Consider the following 12,125-nt stretch of genomic DNA (forward strand, 5'->3'; position numbering starts at 1 on the left):
TATATATACAGTACATAGCGTGTGCCCGCAGAAGTGCAAGCGCTTGTGGGCGGGCCACGGCAGTCACAACAGCATGCGGTCAATACAAAACGCTGAAATTGCACAATTTACAATGCAAAAAGGAGAAAAAAAAATTAGCAATAACACAAAGCCGAAATATTACATATAGTTCAGTCAACAAATTTAGCGATTGATAATTATGTAACCCAAAGAAAATTTGGAGTTAATAAATAGAACACAAACAAGATAGAAATTAGAAAGCAACTCAGTATTTCCTTTCTTTAAAACTTTCAAACCACGCTTGCAGTCCAGATTTCACAGCCGTCAATGAATCACAATCAAACAGCTTTGCAGGTAGTTTGTTAAAGTGGTAGGGTATATAGAACTGTCGTGTCCTTTGCCATAATGTGTATAAACCCTTGGAACTTTATAACGCGCTATGTGCCTAAGTGACTCTGGTTTTTTATCTGGCTGTTTAAACTGTGCTGAAAAGTAGTTTATACTGCTAACTGCCTTGTAAGGTCACCTACCATCCTGCCATAATAGTTTTTCATTGACTGTGGCGACCTTATGACCAGCCTTAGTACGCTCCTTCAAACGTCTCAAACGTTAACAAGCACTTGGAGAGAGGCGCGACGAAATCGAAGCGCGTCAAAAAAAAACTACGTGGGCACGCAAAGCGCATAGTCGTGTAGCGCCATACATACGGAAACTAACCCGTACAGCTGTGGCGCCGCCAAGTACTGTTTTTTTTTTTTGCTTAAAACGATCATATTGTCTTTTGTCGGTCTTCCTTGTGCGATAAAAGTGCGCTATCGGCTTCAAAACAAAACTTACTTCAATATTCAACCGCGCAACCTTCCTTTGTCAGCCTCAGAGATTCGGAGAATTTCTTGTCCTATGACATCATCACGTTTATGGCGGCGATACCTGTATTTTGGTTCTTGCTCTTTTCTACCTTACAACAGCATTCTATTCATTAAGAGTGGTGTTTTTGTGACCAGGAGCTGGTATTCTATCGATGCAGGACAACGTCAATTTCTTGTAGCAGCGGTTATCTTGCCTTCGCATGACATGCTCTGCCCAAGCCCATTCCTTCCTCTGGAATTCAACTAGGATGTCATTAGCCCGCGATTCTTCCCTCGGATACTCTTTCTGCTTCTGGTCTCTTAACCTTACATCTATTATTTTTATCTCGATAGCCCGCTGCGTTGTCCTTAACTTCTTAAGCTCAACCCTTTTCATTAGCCTCCACGCTTCCGCTTTTCTTCCAGTTACTTAAATCAAAGCTTTCTTCACATGTTCTTGAATGAGACGTTTTAAAGATGTTTGGGAAAAAAAATGGTGCTACAGATGTTTGAGACACCTTGTGGAGGAAACGTTTTGATATAGGCGTCTTTGAAATTTTTCGGTATAGCACAAGACGTATGCAGAATTTCGCAGCTGTTTACAAATATTTTGTATTCCGCCGGGAGACATTTATTACAACACAAAATTGCAAGTGTAAGAGTTTTTATTCGTATGGAATATCTGACTCAGCGAGGCAATAAAGAGCTCATTTTACTGCCCTACTGAGCCAAACGTGCCAGAGGAAACGGGCTAAGTATGGCCCGGCGGAGTCTTGTATTACACGGCTTAACAATGAAAAGGCTGTTTTCTTTTATAGCTTCGATTAGTCAGCGATGTCTTAGAAAGCCGTGCGGGCCATGCATAGCCCGTTGTTATCAAACGGTGTTCCTTTCAGCTCTATCCTAATTAGGAAGTTTTGATGCGGCTTTCTCCGAAAAGCGAAAATATAATAATGCCATGCCACCAGTTCTGGCCGAAAAGGGTAAGTCTGCCACTTATGGCGTAAGTGTATGCGCAGGAAGAGTAGATAAACAGATAAAATTCAAAGTTGCACCAGATTCAAGTCCTCCTCAAGACTTAGTTCTTCTTACCTCGTTGTCCAGTCGTTTTTCATTGCTGATTTTATGCCTCCCTGCATGCTTAAAGCGCGCGTTCAGCTTTAGTGCCTCGACTTCTTATCGAGCTGGGACTGTGAGGACAGTGGGATGTCACCCACGGCAACACCTATGTTGCACAGAGCGTGGCGAACAATGCGGGAATACACGACTACAGGCTCACGGCCTCGCGCTCGTCTGCCGGCCTCGAGAAGGAAACAATAAAAGCAGCCAGAGAAAACAACGCGGGGAAGAATAAAGAGAGCCAAATTAAACCCCAGAGGCCCGCGTAAGTCGCCACAATGAGGAATCCGGTGGCTTAACAAGGGAGTCGTATTCACGGTGAAGAAAGACACCACACGCGCTGTATACAATGAGTAAGTGGAAGCACGCGCTTGCGCGTGACAAGCGCCTGTTTCAAGAGTGGCGTGCAAGTGGTGCTACAGCTTCCTTCACTCTGCAGAGTCCGCTAACCAGGCTCTCGCTTCTAAAAAGCCCCGCAGAACGCTGGTCTCCGTGCCGCCGAGTCCCACAGCGTAGAGTGCCTGAAGAAGCGGGCGCGACGAGCTGATACGGCATCGCCATTCCGAGCTTTGTGTGAGGTAAGTACACTTCGTATTAGTATTTTACCAGTCCTATGAAGAAATTAAAGCGATCGAGGTGGAGCTATACGTGCTGCTGAAACAGATTGCTACTGCCTGAGGCGTAGGGGATACTTGGACCGGTAAGTGATCATTTCTCGATAATGTGTTCTCAGTGGTCATGCGGCCGAAGTGGACAGTCTCTTCCTTGCTGTTTAATGCATGCTTAAGACTGCGGTTTCAGACTTGCGCGGCCACTGGCCATTTTTCACAATGTTTGCGCGGTTTGTATACTCCCCCGTTTATGACATAAAATTAAGTTTAAGCTCATTGAAAATATAAATGCATTTACGTTTCACTGCTAAGCGTTGTCAACAGCAATGACTGGAGAGACCACTGCAGGTCGCAGTTTCCGGATACCGGTGCAGTTTGAATCACAATAACTAAACAACTGCTCCAAGAAGCCTAAAGAAGGTTTGCACGCCAATTCAAATATGCACATGCCGCAACTGTGCCAAATATAAATGTATTTTGTTCATTACACGGCAAGCTACTAGGCCTTGATAAGCTACATTTTTTCATCTTCGGTCTATTTCGACCAACTATTTTAAATAAAGATGCACTGTAGCCAACAACCGCTACTTCTTTACCAAGATTAACGTTTCGTTCAGAAAGTGCAGAAGCCGCCCTCGTTTTCGCGTAGCAATTTTCGTAATCACTGCACACAAGCAGGCAAATCAAACAAAAGTGTTGTTTCTTGCTGTAAGCTTCTTGCTCACTGAACGCGTATCAAGAAATATTGATATTAATAACGCACTCCGAAGAAACTTAAATAATTTTTCTTTCTAATGAGCTAATACTTCTTTTCAACCGTTTTCAAGAGGAGCTATAAAGATCGCCTATAGTGAAAAATGGCCAGTGGCCTCGCAAGCGTGGGACCTCCGCCGTAAAAAGAGGATGTCAGCGGGTTGGATTCAAAGAACAGGCGATGAGTGTTTACGGACAACAGTTTAATAACCTGCGATTTCCGGGTGGTATCGCACTGCTAGAAAACTAAGAGGGGAATTGCAGAGCATGGTGTGGCCTAAGCGCTGAAAAAACGGAAGGAAGTGCTAAAAACTATGTCGAGAAAGAAAAGTTGGAAGGTTCAACAGTGATTATAAAAAAAAAACCACGCAGGGGGCAGGACACAGAAGAGTAGTTGACAGGACGAGCACCGCAGTTTACTTCTCTTCTGTGTCCTGCCCCCGCGTAGTGTTGTGTTTTTATAATCATGCCATCACAACTAGACCCTCAGCGCTCACTTATGGGGCCCAACAGTGTAGAAACGGAAACAGAGTTCACGTTAGGCAGCGAAGAATCGGAAGTGTTGCTGGAATACTTGCACGAATAGTGCAGGACAAAGAAAGAGCAATTTCAAACAACAGCCCATGACCCGGTGTGTGCTGTATTACTCCACTAATCATTCTCAGCGCCAAATGAAATCAACATTCTTTACGCTTATGAGTTGATCTCGTCATAACAATTTTACAAACCAAAAGGCAGCAACAAAATGTTTAACACCCGCCTATTTGGAATTCGCGAGGAAGCACTCCAGATAAGCTGTATCTGACTACAGCACAGATCTGGGTCATGAGGATCAAATCGCTTGAAGAAGGAATTGGAAATCATTCGGCCCTTACACGTAGCTACCAAAAGGAAATCATTCAACAGTTGTACCTTTCCAGTACTCTCGTCTGGAGCAAAAATTTGGAGGCTAACAAAAAGGCTTAAAATGAGATTTAAGAGAACGCAGCTAGCTGTTGAGAGGAAACAATACGGGTCAAGTTAAAAAGACAGAGGACAACTTTATCCACTTATTGTTCTCACTAAAACTTGAATACACGGCTCTTTCGAGGCATCTTGATGCTGAAAATTTGGAAAATATTCATTTATCAGCAAGAAAACAAGATTTAAGACTCAAACTCGTCACCTTTACACGGAGAAGGACGGGTCACCATCGTCGTGAAGTGAATGGCAGTGCTGTGTAGTCTCTGACATCCGCGCCAAAAAATCAATGTAGGCGCATGCATTTTGGTCTGGGGAACAATCACTAGAGTTAATAAGCAAAGCGTTTGTTCTCTGCAGAAACGTGCATTACTGTCTGTATACAGTCTTGATTTTAGGGCTCACACTGTTCATTTCCGCGACAAACGTCACATGGTTAGACACCACACGGTCACACCAAATGCACTGACCTACCGGAGCCGAAAACTTAAACTAAGAAACCTTCGAACCTGAAGAACAAACTTTGATTTTCTAAGCATATAAAACACTTTCCCACGCCTCCTTAACAAATTTGTAGCACACAATGTTGGCGTGTCACGATCATCATTAAAACACCTGAGTAAAATAATTGCTTGAAAATAATTCTCTGTTGGAGTGTAGTGCATCCTTCTGTGTGGATAAATTTTTATTATCCAGAAATGGTTGTTTGGCTTCTTTTTTCATGTGCCTGTTTTGTTGATTCCACTACGCAACACTTTATATTTACTTCAGTGCACATCCTTTCGTGTCTTCGTTTTTTCATTTCTGTGCGTAATTGAAATTCTGTTATATGGTTATGTACTGCATTAAATTTGTTCACCTGTTAGTTCCTGTCCGCGCGTAATCTATGCACATTTAGACTGCCGTGTTTTACCTAGGGTGGTAAGTGTTTAAAGATGCCTTGTTAAGCTCTTAACGCGATAGAGTGAAGGGTCCCGTTCAGCTTAAGAGTGGCGTCGTTGTACAGTGACACTCTGGCGTGACGTCACCCGCATATCTGTGGAGTTAAAGAAATAAAACATTACATTTATTGAAAATTTAAGGTCACGTCATATCACAAATGATGCAACTTTATAATGTAAATTATTTCCGATCAAAGAAATATTTATCGAATTTTTCTCGGGATACGAACCTGTGAATGTTTGGCGGCGAGTGAGACATGCTACTCGCTAGGCGTGTTCACTTGCCGATGGCATCGTAGTGATGTATATGGAGGATTTGATTTTACTCAATTAGTGATCAGGTATGGTTCAAAGCGTACTAATAGTAGACGACGCCAGGCGATCATTGATGAATGTACCACGCGGCATATCATATCATGTGATTTGGTGCGCTAATTAAGTTGATTGGTGCACGTGTCTGCGCATGAAGAGAGTCCGTTGAAGGGAGCATTAAGGCGGAGCTAAGGTGCCCCCCTAATTTATATTACACGCCCCTTCCAATATAACTCATGGAGAAATCAAGAGGTGGAAAATGAAATGAAATAAATTCGGCCACTGTTGGCAACTGCCGCATGTCGTATCTTCGTCTTTCCTGGCCTATAAATTCTCTGTTTCCGATGAAAGCGGTCTTTCTGTCGTTAGGATGTGGCAGTCTGTCGATACAGGCCAACTCCCTTTTGTCATTAGTGTCTGTTTAGGAGAACAAAAGGCAGCTCAGCGGGCTAGGGTGAAAATGTTAGTTGGGTGCCTATTAGCTGAAATCAAGACGAAAACTGAAGGGTCAGGCCATGTGACTTGGTGAAAATTTAGCCCTATGTCCCCTGAGGTAATGGAGTCGTTTCCAAAACAAGGTAAACGGAGCAGTGTCTTTACTTTCTTAAACACACTGTCAATGTTTTTCGCGCGCGTCATGACCTACAATATAGACACTTCTGAGAGTTCATTCTTTCGTATGCCTTATATTCTTATGCGCATCAGGCAAACCTACCTACTCCAAGAAGCTAAAACATGAATAACGAAAGTAATTAAGCAAGAAGTCTTCACGTTAATATGGTGTCTTTCTGCAGGACATGTTATGCCAGCAGTTTCGGACCCAAGACATCCATAATGAGCAATCACACTCAGAAATTCTGGGCAAGCGCATTTTTCAAGGGGACAATGTCTATGAACCCAATTTCTCGCGTGTAGTGCGATTCCACGATAGCAACCAGAAACTTAAGGGGACAAGTAAGCTCCGCCTTAAGCGTATGACACGATAACGTTATTGGTTTTTTTCAGCGCCCTAGTGTACTCTGCGTATCACTTTACAGACACGTATACTGTTCAATGTTTCACCATCACATAACGTTAACGGACCATTTAGCGTACCATGCGATCGCATTAGAGATTCCTTCCGTGAAAGCACTACTTGTGTGTTGCTTAGGTTCCGCCTACACGCCCATTTATGCGGAATTCGTCCCTCTCTAAATACACAGATCGCGGCGAGTTCTCATGCAGCTCCTGGGGCAATGGTGCACTGGATTAGCCATGCGTCACTGCCCCGGAAGGTGGCTATATCAAGCAAGACCCCTGGTGGGACTTCTGAAAACCAGGTTGTTCTTGCCGAGCAATCTCTCGCGACCAGACATTAATTTAACTGGCGCCCGCCAAGGTGGGAACGACACTGAATACTATAACCTAGACGGCAGGTCCTCGTCGTTGACGGTGGCGTGAGAGAAATGTCCCCACAGAAATCCCAAGATGTGATCTTGGGACGTCATCCGAACCTGCCCACTGTGGCAGGTGGAAACCTGCCCAGCGCATTGTAAGTAAACTGCTCACTCTGGCAGGTGGAGTTAAGTTAATAACTGGTTGCGAGAAGTCGCTCTGGAAGAGCAACCTGTGTCTCAAGAGCCAAAGCGGTGGCTATGTTGGAAATAATCACCTGCGTGTCCATGGTGCATCACTTAACGGCTGAACCACTTCACCGCGAATAGTATGAGGACTATGCCGCGATCTGTGAATACAAATTAGAGAATGTCGAATACCGCATATACATGTTGATTTTTTTATAAAACGTTAAAATTTTTATTGTAGAAAGTCTGAGAGAAACATTCATGCGGTCAGTTGAGCTGGATTGTACTGCATGGCGGGTATTGCGCACCTCGTATGGATGAATAATAAAACGATTGATCACTCAAATTATTGAATACACTTATGTTTCATTCTAGCTTGCAAGGTTATATTGCGAAGTTGACGGCTGTTGACATAGAAGGTCAGGCCCGTTTTTTAAATTCATTGATCGGCAATGTGTTTAGAAATATTAAGCGTGAAAAATACACATTTAAAAGCTCGTTGAGTTGGCATTCCCTCATTTTTTTAATAAAATGGCATCTTCTGCACATTTAATGCATCAAATACGAGCGCACTTGGTCAAGCTGGGGATGCTGATTTTAACTTGATTTCGGCGACGATAGCATGCGCAGAGACGCCATATTATAAGGAGGTAAATAGGGAAGCCAATTCAGCAAGCAGCAAGGTTTGAAATGCGCATTTTTGATGCTCGATATTAAGAACTACACTGCTGATTAAGAAAATTTTAAAACACAGCACACCATCCGTGTTGACGAGCATCAATTTCGCAATATAACCTGGCTCCTAAAACCAAAACTAAAAAGTTCATTCCTTAGATTTAGTTTATTATTCGTTTTAGTATTGACCCGTACGAGGTACATAATGCTCGCCTTGCTGCAAAATCTTGCTCAACAGACCATACCGAAGCATTTCTCACAATTCTAAAAGTCAAATTCTGTGAAGTTTTAAAAATCCCCCGGTATAGGCACGTAGACAATATCTACGTGACATAACGGGAGCACTTCGGCTGTAGGGATATCTAATGCTATAGCACTGCACTGTTAAGTGTAGTTTAAGCGTTATCTTATTTTTAAAGGAAGTACAGTGTCCGTGTTTCCGAAGTGATACTCTATAGTAGCTTTTCAATCTAACGATAATACTACAACTTTGAAATGTAAACTTTAGGGTTCGAATTATGACGCATAAATCGCACGGGGACAGAAACAGAATTACGGTAAGAAAAACTTTGGCTGTATTCAGGAAAGATTACACACGCCTTTTTTCGAGGACTCTTCTTTTGTTACTGGCCTCGTCCGCTCGCTTTTTTTCCCCTCAGTGTCCACAAGACGCCCCCCTCCCCCCCCCCCCCCCCCCAGCGCCGCGCGCATGGCTGCTTGGTGGACACGTCCCCCCCCCCCCCCCCCCCCCCCCTCGCCGCTTGCGCGTTGGCCGACTTCCGGAGTTCGGGAGAGGGACCGCTCGCCGGCCCTCAAATGTAGAGCAGAAGCGCCGTTTGTTGTCTACCGCGCGGCTCCCCTTTGTGTCGCTGCCAATTAAAAGCGCCTGCTCTTGGTGGCCGTTTGTTCGCTCACTTTCTGGTGCCGCCGTTCGGGTGTCTCCAAGGGGGCCCTGGTTTCTGCTGCCGTCTCTGCCTGCTTTGCCGCACTTACCCACGGGTTGGCGTTTCTTCCAAGGGGGACTTCTGTTTCTGCTTCTTCAGGCTTCTTTACATGCGCAAAGAAGACCACGGACCGCTGGACGGACCGATAAATGCTATCCCGTCATACCCTTAAGGCGAAGTTTAGGTTTTGGTTAGGTACAACATGTCTGTAATTGTGTTAGAATATTCTACAGTTTCCTCGCAGATAAACGTCATGTCCAAGAAAGCTGAACATGTGCTACAGCTTCGATTCAAGAGCGTTTCCCTCCGCCACGATAAGAACGATTCACTTTATTGATTTATGCTGGAATGAAGCATTCGGGTGCTTTGGTGCAAGTTACGAGGTCTGATAACTGAGGAATACAATTAGCCTAACCTGAACGCTTGTATTAACTAATGCTGCATTCTTGCTTGCTTCGCAGCACAACTCTCCCGCCATCGCGCATCACGGCACTAGCACCACGATGAAGCTCAGCATCAACCCCTTCACGCTATCCGAGCACATCCGGCAGATGGGCGATCCCCGAACCCGGGACTACCCTGTGGTGACGAGCCCCCTGTTCATGTTCACGGTGCTTGCGTCGTACTTGTACTTCGTCAAGGTTGCCGGCCCCCGATGGATGAAGAACCGCGAGCCCTTCAAAATCCTCAGCATCGTGCGCATATACAACTTGATTCTGGTGGCCGTTGGCATGCGGTTCCTCTGCCTGGTCCTAAAGTTCACCTACCTTCCGGGCGGCCACTACAACCTCTGGTGCCAGGGCATCACGGGATTCATGACCGACGAGATGCGCGACTACTACCGCACGGGATGGATTTATATCGCCTTTCGATACCTAGACCTTTTGGACACGGTGTTTTTCGTACTGCGCAAAAAGTTCACCCATGTTACGCATCTGCATGTTCTGCACCACATGATCGTGGCCGGCAACGTGTGGTACTTCACGCTCTTCGCACCAGAAGGTCAGCCCGCTTTTAGCATGTGCCTGAACGTATTCGTGCACCTCATCATGTACTCCTACTATTTCTTGGCGACGCTAGGTCCCGCAGTACGGAAGTACCTCTGGTGGAAGAAGTACCTGACCGCTCTACAGATCGTGCAGTTTTTATTAATTATGGTACACTTGTCCATACCACTGTTCGTGGATTGTGGCTTCCCAAGACATCTGATAATAATGGGCAACGTGCAGACGTTCCTCATTCTCTGCCTCTTTGTAAACTTTTATGTCAAGACTTACGGCGTCAAATCCACATATGCGGTTCCAGCCAGCCTTAGGGGTGGAGACGGCAGGGCCGCTGAGATAGTTGTGAATGGCAAGATTGAATGAATGATTTACTGTATTGTAACTTCCTTCGTATTTGCAAACTGTATCAGGGTTGTTTAGCTGTCTATCTCGGGCTAGTGTAACCAGTGTATGCTGGTGTTGTGCACTCCAAACAGGAATTAACCAATATGGGAGCAACACGGGAGTAAGCTGCCCTCTGGCGCACTGACTTTTAAGAACAGGGTACGCAGGCCGTGTCCCGCGGTATATTTCGCCCACTAAATATGCTGAATGCTTACTCTGTGCACCGTAGGCATATTTCTACCGCTAAGCATAGAAACTTGATCCAGTCCGCAATCAAATGAGGCTATTAAACGAGGAAGAGGTGTTCTTGAAATCAGGAATTAGAGCCGATCAACACATTGGCTAAAATCTTCGTAAGTGTTAGAACTTCGCATGATTTCAAGAGGAAACCTGTTTCTGTTCCCAACGGTAAATATTCACTATTGGCAAATCCACCCCTGGGATTGGAGTGCATACTCCCTTTTTATTCCCACACAGGCTCATTCATGTTTAGATTGAACCGCGTGTATTTGTGAAATGTTCTGCTGTACATGCTGTGTGCTGTAAGACTCATAACTGCGCGTGATCTGGTGTGGAATAATCGTATTTGGGCTATGGTGATTAAATATAGATATAAATGGGATGACATTCCTGATGTCTGTTGCTTTGCGGTGTACAGTTGCTGTGTGCATTGCCGCAGGTGCACATTCCGCGAATGTGCACTTCATTGCTTCACGCTAGACCTAAGTGGGTTCGACTCTCCCGTCGCAGCTTACTTTGAGAGTAGAAAAGGGAACAGATAAGTCTAACTGCTCTTTTTTTTGTCTTCCACCCCAAATCTCAAGGGAAAAGCAAGTCACGGTGTTATCTGGTACGAATTATAGCCTTCGGCGGTGGACATGTGAACGACAACCTTCACCTCATTGCAGACTGTGTTTGCGTTGGTGGGCTCGCGGCTAGTTCAACCAAGATAACCTTGCTAGCTAGAGACAGCGAAAGCAGGTTGTACATTTCAGAGCATAGTAGGCAACTCACACCTGTCTCTGTTCCTTCCATTTTTATCTTGTGCATTCCTTTCGTTTTATTTTCGTTTTTCAAAAAGCAGATACGCGAAGCCGGGCGGAGGTGTTAAACAAGTGCATTGCTCAGCTAACGTAGATCACGGATTCTTGAGTAATACATATATAATAAATGACAACGAATCTAAAAGGCTTGTGCTACTAAAGTCGATTGAGACATTACACTCAGTACAGTGCATGAACTGCGTGCATTACAACTGTTCTAGACATAGCAGAATTTAACTGAAGTACACTGGTCACTGCGTTGACATTGTTTCCCTGAAATACGGCGTGTGGGATAGAATAATGTTCAACCAACCAGCCTTCGTCGTTAAAGACTGCGGATTGTGTCCAACAACGCCAACGCCATTAGATGATGGTGGATTGGACCTATAACTTTTACCTCCTTCGATCTTGACTACTACCGCAGCGGTGGCCAAGTGGCTGAGCATCCGCCTCGCATGCGAGAGTTGCGGGGGTCGATGCCCAGTGCCACCGGGTACCCACCGGTGATACAATGGGTACAAGCTTTCCCCCGGTCTGGTGTTCGGCCTAATTAGGCGAAATGCTTGGGAATGGGTCTTTGACCCCACCTTGAGAAGTCGAAAAACCCTTGTGCCTTGGCGCTCTTTGGCCATAGATGCCCTTGCACCATAAAAATCCACATTCATCATCATCCTGATGACTGCAGCGGCAGGGTGAGTTCAGGAACCTCCGAATCTGAAGAGCTTAACACGAAATGAAGTCGAAATAGCTGAAACTAATGCCGACAATATGTTTGAGCATCTCAAATTCAGTAGAAACTCCAGTCGTCCTATATTGCTCTTGAGAAGATCACAAGGCGAAGAATTTTGTAATAAGTAGTAAGGGTACATCAAAGCGTATTAAAATAAGTCGCAAATGATATTATGCGTGCGTTAATTATTCAGCTCGCACTTTTCCGTTTGTAGAAAAGCATCGTAATAAATATAACGC

At 44.9% G+C, this 12,125-nt stretch overlaps 1 pseudogene across 1 annotated transcript; it reads left to right on the forward strand.

The window, feature by feature from the left end:
* Positions 1–2,413: 2,413 nt before the first annotated feature.
* LOC144119352 (very long chain fatty acid elongase AAEL008004 pseudogene) lies at positions 2,414–11,794 on the forward strand (annotated as a pseudogene). The gene is made up of 2 exons (XR_013312340.1): positions 2,414–2,545; positions 9,187–11,794. The product of XR_013312340.1 is annotated as a very long chain fatty acid elongase AAEL008004 pseudogene (transcript).
* The last annotated feature ends 331 nt before the right edge of the window (positions 11,795–12,125 follow it).

Source organism: Amblyomma americanum, chromosome 2 (assembly GCF_052857255.1).
Source record: "Amblyomma americanum isolate KBUSLIRL-KWMA chromosome 2, ASM5285725v1, whole genome shotgun sequence".
NCBI classification, from domain to species: Eukaryota; Metazoa; Arthropoda; class Arachnida; order Ixodida; family Ixodidae; genus Amblyomma; species Amblyomma americanum.